Raw genomic sequence first — 13,219 nt, 5'->3', positions numbered from 1 at the left:
GGAGGGGACTGAGTGAGGGTTTCCTTTTGGAAAAGGCTCTGCGCCCTTGCATGTCCTACCTCGTCTGGGGATGCCTGGAAGGGGCCCAGTTCACCCCGTCTTGGCCTCCGAGGGATAGATGCTATCCAGAGGCCCCTGGCAGTTCTGAAGACTGAGGTCCTAGAGCACCTCAGCCTGGGGGGCCAGGGCTGGAGAGACCCTGGGGCCAGCGAGGAGCTCACACCACTTTAGGGCCTATAGGTGAGGGGCTGGGGAAGACCCTCACCTCCTCAGCTTCCACCCACAGAATGAGTGTCTTTTCTATACAAGAGGGCCTCAGGGTCTAAAAAGGCCTCTGGGAACAGAAGGATGAGGGGGCGTACACAGAAGGAAATCTGCAGGAGGGTGGGTTCCCAGCAAGAGTCCCGAGGAGGAGGTGCGGTTAGAAACATGAGGTGTGACCTAGGGGTCCTGTTTAGCATACCTGTAGGACAAGGACAAAGGGCTCCGGTTTCCGGGGTAACTCATGTTCTGGTGGCTTCTGTCCCCAGAGGAAAACTGATGACAGTTTCTGGGTCCCAGGAAGAGAGAGGGGGCACCCTGGACTGTGGCTAGGGTGGGCTGGAGGCCACCAGGCATCCGTGACCGTGGCACTCTCTCGCACCCGTAAATGGGAGGACCCCTCCAGGCTGCCCCCGACCCCACCTCGGCTCAGCACCATCAACCCTGCCCAGCGGCCCGAGCTGCGGCAGCGGGAGCAGCCCCCGGACCGGCCAGGGAGAAGGGGAGCAGTGGAAGCCTGGGGTCCCTGTGCCCCGCTCCAGCGCCGGGGATCCCGCCCGGGTTTTGTGGCCGCCGAGCCCTCCCTCCTCCGCTCCCCGCTGCGGCCCCCTCCCTCCTCCTCCCTGCTCCTCCCTGGCTCCTTCCTCCAGCGCCCTCCCTCCTCCCCGCCCCCTCCCCTCCCCTCCCATCCCTCCTCCCTCTGCCGCCGCTCCCTCCCAGGGCTCCGCGGTTGGATCAGTCCTCTGGCATTTCCTGCAGCCGGGCCGCGCCGCCAGCTGAGCCCCGCGCGCCCGGCCCGCCGGCACCGAGTCGCGGCACGGTAGGGGCAGGGGCGCGGCGGCCGGGGGGGGCCGGGGTCGGCCGGGGAGGCGGCCGGGAGGGCCCGCGGAGGGGCCCGGCGGGGCCGTGGCCGAGAGGGCCCGGAGCGTCCGGCGGGCCGCTGGCGGCCGGCTGGGGGAGTCGGGGAGCCCCAAGCCGCGGCCCGCGGGGGCCGGGGGACTGGGGCGCAGCCCGGCGCGCCCCGACAGCGGCCTGGCGGGGAGCCCCCGGGGGGCGCAGGGCGCGTCCCAGGCTCGGGCGGGCGGGCCGGGGCGCTGGTGGGGCCCGCTTCCCGCTTGTCAGGACCTGGAGGAGCCGGGCCTCGGAGGTGGGGGGCCTGGCCGTGCACGCCCCCGGCCCGACCAACCCTGGGTCGGGTCTGCATCCCGCGACTGGCATCGAGCGCCGCTGTAGGCTCCTAAGGCGGGCGGCGGTGTCTGGGCCCACAGAGTGAGAGGCTGCCTGGGCTGAGGGAGGACCCCTGCCTCACCCACCACCACAGCCACCATCTCTAGGCCACTGACACCCTAAAGATGGGGTCGTAGCAAGTGTTGGGGGGCGGCAGACATGAGTCTACAGGAGGGTCCTGTGCACCTGAGGATCCTCGGGAGGGTGGGAGGTGGGGGGGTGCGCTGTGAGCAGCCCCCAGGGGCCACTCACCAACCTGGGCTCCCCAGGCACTGCCCCTCCCCCTTGTGGGCTGCCTGCCGGCAGGAGCCAGCTGGACTTGGGATTTGGAGTGTCTGGGGATGTGGCCAGGTCCTCGGGTGAGGTAGGCTTCTCTGCCCCACACGTCCTTGAGCGGAGCCAGGCCAGGCCTTGCTGCCCCAGCTGGTTGGATTTCTGCTCTTTTGCCATCTTGGGATTTTACGAACTTGCTAGTCTGTCTACACAAGAATCTAGGTACGTGTCTGCCCTTCTGCCCGAACCCCTTCAAAATGCCTTTGACAGGTGGGCCGCTGGGATCGTCCCCAGGTGCAGCCCCCAGGCCAGGGACAGGCCCAGGGTGTCACAGCTAGGGACGTGGGCACAGCCTCTGGGTTAGATGTGTGTGTCCTTGGATCTGCGTGCGTGGTGTGGATCCAGGTCCCAGAGCGCAAAAACCCTGCCCTCAGCAAGAGCAGGCTGAGTGGTCTTTCAGCTGTGTTTTTACCCCCGTTCCTTGGTTTTGCGGGGCCCTGAGGCTCCTCGAACTTGACAGGCTTTGCAAGCGGCAGGCAGTCCAGTCTGACGGCCCCCCTTCAGGCTTCAAGCTCCCAAGCTGCGGATCCTATTGTGTGTGGCACGTGTGCGGGGCAGAGGCCGCGGGGTGCCAGGGAGGAGGCATCCAGTGGGTCTGTCTGCTGTGTCTTACCAGGCTGGATTTAGAAAAGGTGACAAAGCAGATGGGCCAGGCGAGGGCCCTCTGACCCGCCTCGCCGTGGGGAGTTGCGGGGGTGGGGGGCTGTGCAGAGGCCTGGGCAGGGCGTCCTGGAAGCCAACCGAAAGCTCCTCCTTCCTGGGCCCCAGGGTTCGGGGTCTGCAACGAATCTGTTGTCTTCAAAGCTCTGCTTCTGGCTCTTGACAGAACGCCGAATGCAGCCCTTCCCCCTTTGCGTGGTATTTACTATGCTGGGAATGTCCGGGATCCATGTCCGTCTGAAAGCTCTCTTCCCGGAAGCTTCCTGAGCCGGGAGAGCAACCTGACAGGCTCCGCTCTCGAGGGTCTGCCCTCTGTGAGGAGCCGCTGGTTTGAAGACCCCTGTGCGTCTCTGACAGCTGTGCTCTGGGGGCCTGTGCTGTCTGCCGGTTCCGTGGTTGAGCCAGCGTGAATGTGCATGCACGCACATCGCGGCGTGCAGGTGGAGGGGATCTCACCCAAGGGGACAGAAGCACGCCCCGCCCCCTTTCCCATTCGTTGTCCCAGCGACAGGTGTGCGGCCGCAGCTGAGAAACCGTGCAGACCCAGCCCCCAGCTGTAGGGGTGAGGCCTGAACCCCAGGATGGGGGCTGCAGAGGGCCGAGCACAGGGTTGCACAGTGTGCGACAGGAGGACCCAGACATCCCGACACTAAGGGAACTGTCGGATGTGGTTCCCCCGTGGGGTCCCTGGGTCGGGTGGGAGTGGCAGGGTTGGGGTGGTGCAGAAGGACAGTGCTGTGACCTCCCAGTGGTGGCCAGGCGTGCTGCCCAGGAAGGTCCTCGAGCTGCTCACAGCCGCCCCGAAGGGGGCCGGATTTGCCCCGTGACCTACCAAGCCTACAGGTCTAGGAAACAGAACTTACCACCGAAGGATGAGCCCTCTGAGGCTTTGCACTGGCCTGGGCTGGGTTGGTGACCCTCACGGGGCTGGCCGCTCGTCTGGGGAGATGTCTAAGCAGATAGTGGATCTTCTGCATGGCAGGGTAGTGATGGTTGAATACAAAGAACTTGGACTTGGGAGCGGGTGGTTCCGAGCCAGGGCCCCGGGAGCGTGTGCGGGCGGGTGTGAATTTGGCTTCTGCTGGCCTGGCGTCTCTGCCAAGGGGAGTGGGCACCAGCCGTGTGGTCAGGACCTGCCCATCGGGGAAGCAGGGCTCGGGCAGGGCCGGGGGCAGAACAATGGGTCCGGCCTAGAGTTCTTTGTCTAGCAAGGTAGCTGGGGAATAAGCCGCCCAGCGCAAGGAATGTTGCGGGCCCAAGGTGTGGGGCAGCCAGCAAGAGCTTTAGGGATCCATCGGGAGGGACTCCCCACACCCGGGATCACAGATCTAGGAGATGCGGGAGCAGGGGGGTGTGCGATGACCCCTGGGAAGGGTCTCAGAGCTGTCCGGCCTGGCCCTGGGGAAGCCCAGGGCCACCGAAGGACTAGCAACATTATCTAGGCCATCAGGCCAGGGAGAGACAGTCCCCACCACTCAGGACAGGAGCTGGTTGGGTGGCTCTAGGGACTTTAGGACCCCAGGGGGCCTTTGTCGTGACTCTCCAAACCAGTGGTTCGCTAGCCTCCGGAGGCCACCTGACGGCCTCTCTTCTGTCCTGGGCTCTCCTCCAGCAGCTCAGACCGCACCAGCCACCCAGCAGGCTCCAGTCTTGCCCCTCTGGTCCTCCAGCCAACAGCCAGCATGATCTAAAATATAGACTGCATCACATAGCCTACCTGCTTAGAGTCCTCTGTGATTCTCACTGATCTCCGAATAATTCCAGACTCCCTTCTGGGCCCCACGAGGCCCTGAGCAGCCCGGTCCCTGCCTGCCTGTTAGCCCCCCCACACCCGTGCTCCTGTGCATGGGCATCAAGCCCCAGGCCCAGCCTCTGTTACTCTGGGGCCTTTGCATTCCCTGTTCCCTCTGCCCTGGGTGCTAATGCAGCCCTCAGCTCGGGTGTCACGAGCCCCTCTGTCCCTGACAAGGTGCCCATTCCGAGGCAGCTGTGCTTTGTTTTCTTAGCAACACTGATCCATGTCCGAATTACCTCCATTCTGTGTTTGTTTCATTGAATGACTAGATGTGGAGAAGGCAGTCGGCCCAGAGCCAGGCCCACGGCGGGCGCTGTTAGCATGTGTGGTCATCATGCCCTGTTGCCTGACTGTGTGCTCAGGGCCTGGCACGTAGTAGGTGCTCTGTGCTCACGTGAAGCCATAGGATTGTCCTTGTCCAGGGAGCCAGCGTCTTGAGCATGATGCTCGTTCTGCATCTCCCGTCCCGGTCCCCTGGCTTCCCCAGATGGCTCACATTCGAAAGGCCCAGCTTGCCGCCCTGCCCAGGGCGCCTGTCCTTCCGGAATTATAAATAGAGTGCATGCAGTGGCTCACCTGGGAGGGATGTCTGCTAGTGAGGAGGATTGACCTGCCCGGGCCCCCTCTGCTCCTGATGGGGATGAAGGACTCAGGGGGAAGATGAGGCCCCCACAACTGAACAGAGTCCACCCCATGACGGGGAGTTTTATGAGGCGTAATGAGACCGGGAAGAGGGATCTGGGAATACCCCGTCCCACAGGTTACTTCCCTGTCTAAGGCCACGGGAGTCTGGAAACCAGGCACAGGCCATGCTCTGTTGTGGAGACAGGCAGGTCCCCAGGAAGGCAGAGGGAGCGGGGCCCCCGCGGGCCAGCAGGCGGGCTGGGTGGCGCCTTTGTCCCTTGGCCACAGCCACACTGGGAACCGCAGCTTGCACACAGGGAAGGGCATCCAGGCCCAGGGGAGGGAGCTCCTGTGGTGGCGTGGTCCTGCTGCCTCCTGGGGTGAACGGGCGCCAGGAGGTCACTTAAAGGGCCAGCTGGTGCCGAGAAGGTGGAGGGGAGGGACGCCCATGGGATTTTCCTGCCTGCCTATCGGGGCAAATCCGGCAGAGGGCCCCTTAGAGGGCCCGCGGCTGCACATCAGGTTCCCTGGGCCACAGCGGCCTGAGGGGACCAGTGAGCAGCAGAACAGCCAAATGGGAAGGCCAGATCTGCCCTGTGGGACGGCCCCCACCCCACTTGTCCGGAAGACCCCCAAATCCAGAGCCTGGGCCAGGGGGCTAGACGGCCACACTCAGATCTGAAGTCCCCACGCTGTGGGACGAGAACCATCACCAGGGGCCCGTCAGGGAAGAGCCCTCCTTCCGACACTTACGGTGTCAGCGGAATGTGGGTTTCTGCGCCTCCGCTTCGGGAGGCCGCTCCTTCGCCGTGGAGTGGGGGTGGGCTTCCGGCTCTTCTCGTCTGTACCCTGGAGGTGGGGAGGCCTTCGGGACGCCCAGGGGTCTGGGGCCCTTGCCAGCATGGCCCTCCCATGGACCTTGGGGCTGTGGGCTCCTCACCCCAGCCCCGGGAGTCGGGATGGGCGCTGCCCTACCCTCCCGCTTGGACCCTAAAGACCAGAGCGGCTGTTTGGGTTTGGAGGACTGTTTCCACCTCTCTGCAGTGGCCCCTTGAACAAAGCCCTCTCGGGGGCCCCTGGGCTAGCAGCATAATCCTGGATCCCCGCCCCCCACCGCCCCGACCCCGCTGGGCTGCTGTGCTGGGCTGAGCAGGGCCGTCAGGTGGCTCAGCAGCCTGGGTGTGGAGCCACAGAGATGCGTGGACCTGGGGCGTCCGGGTGGGGGCGAAGCTGGGCAGGGGGCTGAGGCATCGATGGTGTCAGGGCCCACGGTGGATTTGGAGGCCTGGCCAAGGAAGTTTTGACTCAGGGATTCTTAACCCCAGTGCTGGGGCAGGAGTCTCTTCATTAACCCAAGGCCAACTGCACAGTGGGACCGCGGGGGTGCTGGGGAGGGGAGGGAAGCTGGGACTGTGCATGGAAGCCGAAAGCTGAGCCACAGGTGTGGGGAGGTGGGAGGGGGAGAGGCCTGTCACCTGCACCTCTCTGCCTTAGCATATGCTGTTCCCTTGCCCAGAAAGCTCTTCCGACCCCAGGACAGACCAGATGTTTGGGGAAGCTCAGGCCCGGCCTGGCACCTTCTCTGTGGAGCCCGTGGTCTTCGGGGTGACCTTGCAGGAGTCCACCTCACCCCCTCTGTCCTTTCCCTTCTTATGTGTCGGGCCTCCTGCTCCTGGTCTGACCCCCTCCCATCAGAGCCCCCCCGGCTCCCGCTTCCCACTCGCTGGGAAAATGTCATTTGCTTTTTTCCTGGCCAGTCAGTGAACTGCTGTTTCTGTTTGCTTGGTTTGGGTGTTTTGTTTTACGCAGATAGCTGGGAGCTCATTAAGCCGGATACCCTGGTCTTGTAAACACGGCCTCTGCAGAAGGTGCTCCCGACCTCCCATGGGGGCTCTGTGGATGCCCAGAGCCTGCTGGTTAGGATGTGGGCTCCACAGTCCACACTGGCTGGGAGTCCCTGCTCCTCCTCTGACACGTCTCCTCCAGAGGGCCCCTGGGCAAGCCCCTGGAGCTCCAGGCCTTGGTTTTCTCATCTGTGAAACGGGCGTCTCAGTGGTGAGAACCGTGCGGGAAGTGCAGGGCTGGCCCACAGTGAGCACAGGACCCAGCCCGCCCTCCTCCGGGTTCAGGTGCTGCCAAGCCGCTGGGCTTTGGAACAGGGAGAGACCGACTCCTTATCATCAATTAAAACTTTGATTAATGGCTAATGCTTGTGAAATGTTTAAACACAGGGACCACACAAAAGAATACACCCAACCCCCACTCGACCAAGGTCGTGCTGTCTGGCTCTGTTTGCTTGGGGTCTAAGGCCTGGCAGGATGAGCAGAGCACAGAGCCCTGCTCCCCGGAGGCTTTCCCAGCCGACCGCCCAGCGGTGTTTTTATGTTTTGACTATATATGGATGCATCCGCAAACAAACGCAGGCTCCTCTGGCTGGTGTCCCCTTCATATCCTCTCATTCCCCGTCATTCTGGAGTTGCAGAGAACTTGCAAAAACACATGTACGCAGCCTTTTGCAACTTCTTTTGGGCGGTGCAGTCGCAAGCCGTGAGTCCCTGCTCATCTTCCTTGCTCTGTGTAAGGAAGGCACAGTTGATTTCCATTCTCCCGTCCAGGGACGTTCAGCTTGTTTCCATTTTATTCCGTTTTATCCCAGGAGCGTGTTTTGTGTTCTGGTCTCATTGAGCACATGGGTGGGAGCTGCTCTGGGCCATTGGCCTGAAGTGGGGTCTCGGGGTGCGAGGGTGGCCACCCGAGCAGCCCAGCTGGATGTGGCCAAGTGGCCACTGGTGATGCTGTTGGGAGAGGGGGGAAGGGTCGGCCTCCCCCCCCGCCAGCAGCTGGGGCAAAGGACACATAGCAAGTGTGGAGCTTACGTCACAAAGCTTTGTGCATCTGGGGTCTTCCCAGGGCCCAGGCCCAGGGTGGGTGAGCAGGGGCTGCGTCTCCTAGTAGGGCGAGGGTCCTGGGCTCAAGGCGTACTTTCTTAGCAAGTCTGCTCACTCTGCTGGCCCTGGGGTCCCACCCGGCGCACCTGTCCCCGTGGGAAGACCAGGGGCTCTCCCATCCCATTGGAGGGAGATGCCATCCCCCCGCCCTGCCCTCCGCACGGGGCTGCAGGTTGAATGGCTCTTCCCAGGGGGCACACGTGACAAAGATGTTTGCCAGGGTCCCCCAAGGGGTCTCTCAGTGACCAGCACGCCCTGTTAATCAGAAACAGCAGATATATGTAACATGATGACTCCAGTAGATGACACTATTGTAGACTTAAAATATGATAAGAGAGTAGAACTTAAACCTTCTCACCTCCACAAAAAAGATGAATACGCAAGGTGACAGATATATTAACTGGATGGAGGGAGTCCTTTTAGAACACGTGTGGATGTGGAGTCATCATGATGTGCGCTTTAAATATTACAATTTTATTTGCTGATTATACCTCGATAAAGCTGGGAGCAAAAGTAACCTGACCCAGAGCCGACCAGGGTCCAGGGAGCTGAGGTCCAGCTGAGTTCCGCTCCGAGCCGGTCAGAGCACCGAGGCCCCCAGGTGGAAACAAACGTGGCCACCAGCCAAAGGTGCGCGATGAGGGGCACGTGGGGGCCACACCCCAGACCACGGTGTTCCCCTCCCTCCACAGTGGCCCTTTTGAAACCAAACGTGGCCTTTCCTCCAGGCTGGGTGTAGACGATGCACCAGTGGGCCTCGCGTGCCCATGTTCGCTGACCTTTCTCTAGGGCAACTGTGTGCGGAGTCCTCGGGGCCCCCAGGCTCGGCCCTCCTGCCCTGCGCTCTAGAACTCTGGCGGGGGCGGGGGGTCTTCCAGGTCCCCTGCCCCTCCCTGTGATCATGCCGCATGGGCGGCTGCCGCATTGCATCCTTGGCCCGGCGGTGTGGGGCAGGCGGAGACCCCCCCCCCACTCAGAGGAGGAGGAGGCACTCAGCTGCAGTGCCCGCGGTACCTGAGTGGGGCCGACCGCGGGAGCTTCCTAAGTGGGGCCTCTACTCCGCAGAGCCCTGCCCAGAACCCCAAGGGCAGCAAAAAAGGGGGAAAGACGTCGTCCAATCAAAGCGGACGTGGGTCCATCCCTCCTGGTGCACCGGCTGGGGGTCCCTCTGGTGCGTCCCCCACGCGGGCCCACCGCTGACACCTGCCGCGGGGCCCCCGTCAGCCTGCCCTCCCCCCGCCTGCCAGAGGGCCGCCCCGGCCGGCGGGCAGTTTTTACACCACGATGGAACGCATGGCAGGGGAAAGACACGCAGGCAAATGACTGTCCTCCCAACCCGATCATTATTTTGAACTGTGTCTGCTTCTCAGTTATTTTTAAATCTCGAAAGCACAAGGAATGCGCTGTTTATCTCCGGTGCGCCTGCTTCCCCCAGCGTGGCCATCCATCACGTCCCAGCCTCGGGCCCTTGGGGACCCACTCCTGCGGGGCTGGAGGGGGTTTGCCCCGCTGAGCAGCAGACCTTTGAACACAGTCAGTGGAAATCTTTCCAGAATGAGTTAACACCCACAGGATGCCTGGCAGCCTTAAGGTGTGGGAAGTCATTTAACCCTTTCCCGGCAACAATTCATTTTACAAGTGATGAACGTTTTTTGAAGGGTTTGAGATGAACTCTCTTTTAACCCTTTGAACACGCCGATGCAGCAAGCCCTCCAGCATCCCTGTTTGATAGATGGGCACACCCGGACTCGAAGAGGCAAGAAAACCTGCCCGAGACCACCCAGCGATGGTGCCGAGGCGGCTGGGAAGCACCCGGCCACGTGCCCCCCCACCCCACCCCGACAACGCGGCCGGGACTGACCGTCTCTCTACTAAATGGCTGCAGACTCCTTTTCTTATGCTTCTTGTTGGAGGGTTGTTGGTTATTTTATTTTCTTCTTTAAAAAGCCTGTTTCTGCTTCTAGCCTGCTCTTGTCGAGGCAATGAGATAAATAAGATTGTCGGAAACGTGTGCAGACCACGAGAGCGAGGGGGTGCTGCGAGACAGCCTGAGATCTGTCTGCGAGTCGTGAGCGAGGCCGCGAGCGGAGATACTGACTTAGTGGCTGAGAGGCTTTGTTCTTGGCGTGCTCCTCATTCTCGCCCAGGGCCTAGCGGGGACCCTCACGGTTGTTAGCAGCAGCTGACAGGTGTCCAGTGCTCGCTCGGACGCAGCCCTTCGGTGTGATGCACAGGTGTCCGCTCCGTTCAAGCTCGGGAGAGGCCCGGGGGCTGCCGTTTTCCGGTGCAAAACCAGGGCTCAGGCGGTCCGCCCCTTGCCCACCCGGCCAGCCAGTGAGCGCCAGAGCCCTGGCTTGTCCAGAAGCTTCTCAGTCCGACGCCGGCGGCTTCGCGTAAAATGTGGGCCAGGGAGGGGATTGCAGAACAGAGGTGTGGAAGGCCAGCGTTTCCAAGCAGGCAGGACTCAAGCTTGGACCCTACAGGTGCAGCGTGCATGGTGGGCCTGGTTGGTCCGGGAGGGTGGGCGGGGCCCCACCTGGGACTGGCACCCCGGCGGCCCCGGGTTCTGACCCAGGTGACGGGTACGGTGCTTGTCCGGAAAAGCTCATGGAGCCGAACGCCTGTGTGGTTTTCTGTATTTACATTATGTTTTATGGCTGAGACCCCGGGAATCGAGGCTGGGTCGGCTCCGGTGGAGGGAGCACAGGCCCCCGGCCAGGCTGGGACCCCACACTCTGAGCGGCTCCTGGCATTTTCAGGACAGCTTCCGGGGGCTTTCTGTGGCTTAATCTGTCCACCGCCGCCTCTACGGCTCTGTGAATCCACTCACTTCTTTTTACATAAGCAATTTGTATCTAGAAAGAACCTTTCAGTTGTTGCTGCAGCTAGGAAATCCTGTCACTTGTAATACAGAGCAGAGGACGGAACGAAGCCAGCAGCTGGCCGTGTCCACTGCAGGAGCCCAGCGCCCCAGCGGCCTGGCCCCCCTGACACAGAGGTCGGCAGGACAAAGACCAGACTCTCCCCCTTGCCATGGTCAGGAGCTGGAAAGAGAATGTGAAAAGAGGGACGCCGTCCCCAAGGCCAGCGAGGAGCAGTGCGGCCGCTGTCTCCAGCTTCGTCGGCTGTCTACGCACGTTTCGGGGCGCGCAGGTGATGAGCGCATTTGGAGTCTGGCTCCGGGGGCAGAGGGGGCCCTCGGTGGCCCATTCCAGGGGCTTCCAGGGGCTGGCCTAGTGGGACGGACGGGCTGCCGCTCGGACAGCGGGAGGTGGCCCCAGCCGTGGGGCCACGGTGTTGCTGCGTTGCCTGGAGACCCCTCCCCAGGTGACAGGCTGGCATCTGTGGAGTCATGGGCTGGTTTTCTGCTGGGTTTCAGCTGGGACGGTGCCTCGGCTGCACGGGGCTGGGAGGCGCGTGTGAGGAGCTCGCGGTGGGGGGCGCAGAGCAAGGGGCTGATTTGGACGTGACTCAGACGGGGAGCAGGGAAGGTGGTTGCGTTTAAGCAGAGCTGCCTGCTCTGTGGAGTGGTCACTCTCCTCCCGTCTGGATAGTGTCCGGCGGCAGAGGGGCCTCGGCCTCGTCCTTGGGGCAGAGGAAGGAAGCACCCACTCAGCTTCTGTTCACGCCGTCCTTGCTCACAGCTTTGACCTTGAACTGAGGGCCTGTGTGCCGCCAGGGGCTACTGTAACAAAGGACCACACCCTGGGCGGGGGCCTAAAACCACAGAAACTTAGTCTCTCCCAGTTCTGGAGCCAGGAGTCCAAAATCCAGGTGTGGGCAGGGCCCTCTCCTTCTGGAGGCTCCAGGAGAGGACCCTTCCTGCCTCGTCCGGCTTCCGAGGCTGCAGGCGTCCCTGGGCTGGTGGCCACATGGCCCCAGCCTCTCCCCTGTCTTCATGGGGCCCCTCCCGTGTCTCTCTGTGTCCTGTTCTCATGCAAGAGCATAGTCATTGGGTCGGGCCCACCCTCCTCCTGTGTGGCCTCGTCTTCACTTGGTCCCATCTGCCAAGACCCTATTTCCAAAGTTGGCCGCATGCACGGGTCCCAGGGCTAGGATGTGGACATATCTTTGAGGGGGGACACCATTCAACCCGGGAGAGAGTGGCCACAGCGGGCAGCAACCAGAAGCTCGCTGCGACCTGGAGAAGGGAGAGTAAGAGCTGGGCTCAGCTGACCGGGGTGGTGGAGAGGAGACAGATGGTTCCGGAATCACGGAGGTGACACGGGTCGGGTCACACCGTCTTCCCAGCATTCTTGGGTGTGGGCCCAGGGGCTGCCTTGTTTTACACACGAGAGGCAAGGAGCCAAGCAGGTGCCCAGAGCTGAGCTGGGAATGAACAGAGGGTGTGACCGCTGGGGGGACGTCCCACAACAAGGGAGGGGCTGTGCCCCGCTTCCCCTGCACCAGCGTGTCCAGTGGGTTTGCACAGCACCCACCCCCGCTGGGCACAGGCCACTGGCCCCGGCACCAGGGTGCGGGAGACTGCGGTCTTTGGCCTCCTGGCCCCTGACCCGCCCCGAGACACGAGCCCCTCCCAGCTCCCAGCTCCCCGCGTCCTGCTGCAGCAGCCGGCCGGGCCTGGGCGCGTTGGGCATGCCCACATCTGGGCGGCATCACAGTTCTGCCCCCAAGCCTCCGAGGCCAGGAGGGGGAACCCGAGGGCAGGGCAGCTGTGACCAGGGCGCTGGGGACCAGAGCACATCCTTCAAAGAGAGCCACCTCCAAACAGAAAAGGAGAAAACAGTGCCGTCTGCCCTGGGGCCCTGGGGCTCTGAGCCCTGAGAACAACTCCTCAGTGCCCCTCTGCTGGGGGGGCTGTTTCGGGCACACGCACACACAGATGCGCGCACACACGCACATGCACACAGTCTCGTAGTCCCGAAGCCCTTCCTGCCCAGATCCGGAGCGCTGACACCGGGGCGGCCGGGCTAGCGGGGGGCATGGCGGCTGGTCGGGTCACTCCAGATTAGCTGAGGGTGCGTGGCCCTGTGCACACACGCTGTGCGTGCCTGCGTGTGGGTGTGCGTGTTTGGGGAAGGGGCGGGTGCACAAGGGAGCGTGAGGACCCCACACTCCTGTGCGCCAGCACCTGGCCCCCAGAGCGCACAGATAGTGTCCAAGGACCAGGCTGGCCGGCTCCCCAAGCTGCCGGGCGCCTGGCCGGGGCAGTGGCTGCCGGTGGACACGTCAGGTCAGGGAGGGGTGGTGATGATCAGACAGGGAGGAAGGGAGAGGAGGCTGCCCTCGCCTGGGGGGAGCTCCGACGTGTGCTGGGCAGGGGTGCTCGGTGGCACTGATGACGTGCGGGGGGTGGGGGCACTGTTGGAAATCGCACCTGCCCTGGGCAGCCAGGCGACCGAGTGTTAGG

General features: G+C 63.0%; 1 protein-coding gene across 1 annotated transcript in view; it reads left to right on the top strand.

The window, feature by feature from the left end:
- The first annotated feature begins 951 nt into the window (after positions 1 to 951).
- Positions 952 to 13,219, top strand: part of OSBPL5 (oxysterol binding protein like 5) — a 53,229-nt gene continuing 40,961 nt past the window's right edge. The window contains exon 1 of the mRNA XM_064576021.1: positions 952 to 1,081. The gene's annotated coding sequence lies outside the window, so the exon portion shown is untranslated. The remainder of the gene's footprint in view (positions 1,082 to 13,219) is intronic.

The sequence above is a fragment of the Mirounga angustirostris genome, unplaced genomic scaffold, assembly GCF_029215605.1.
Source record: "Mirounga angustirostris isolate CCGP_5_RB_7025 unplaced genomic scaffold, mMirAng1.0.hap1 SCAF_13, whole genome shotgun sequence".
Taxonomy (NCBI): domain Eukaryota; kingdom Metazoa; phylum Chordata; class Mammalia; order Carnivora; family Phocidae; genus Mirounga; species Mirounga angustirostris.
The sequence above is the reverse complement of the archived record's forward strand: the minus strand, read 5'-3'. Positions and strand labels throughout refer to the sequence as shown.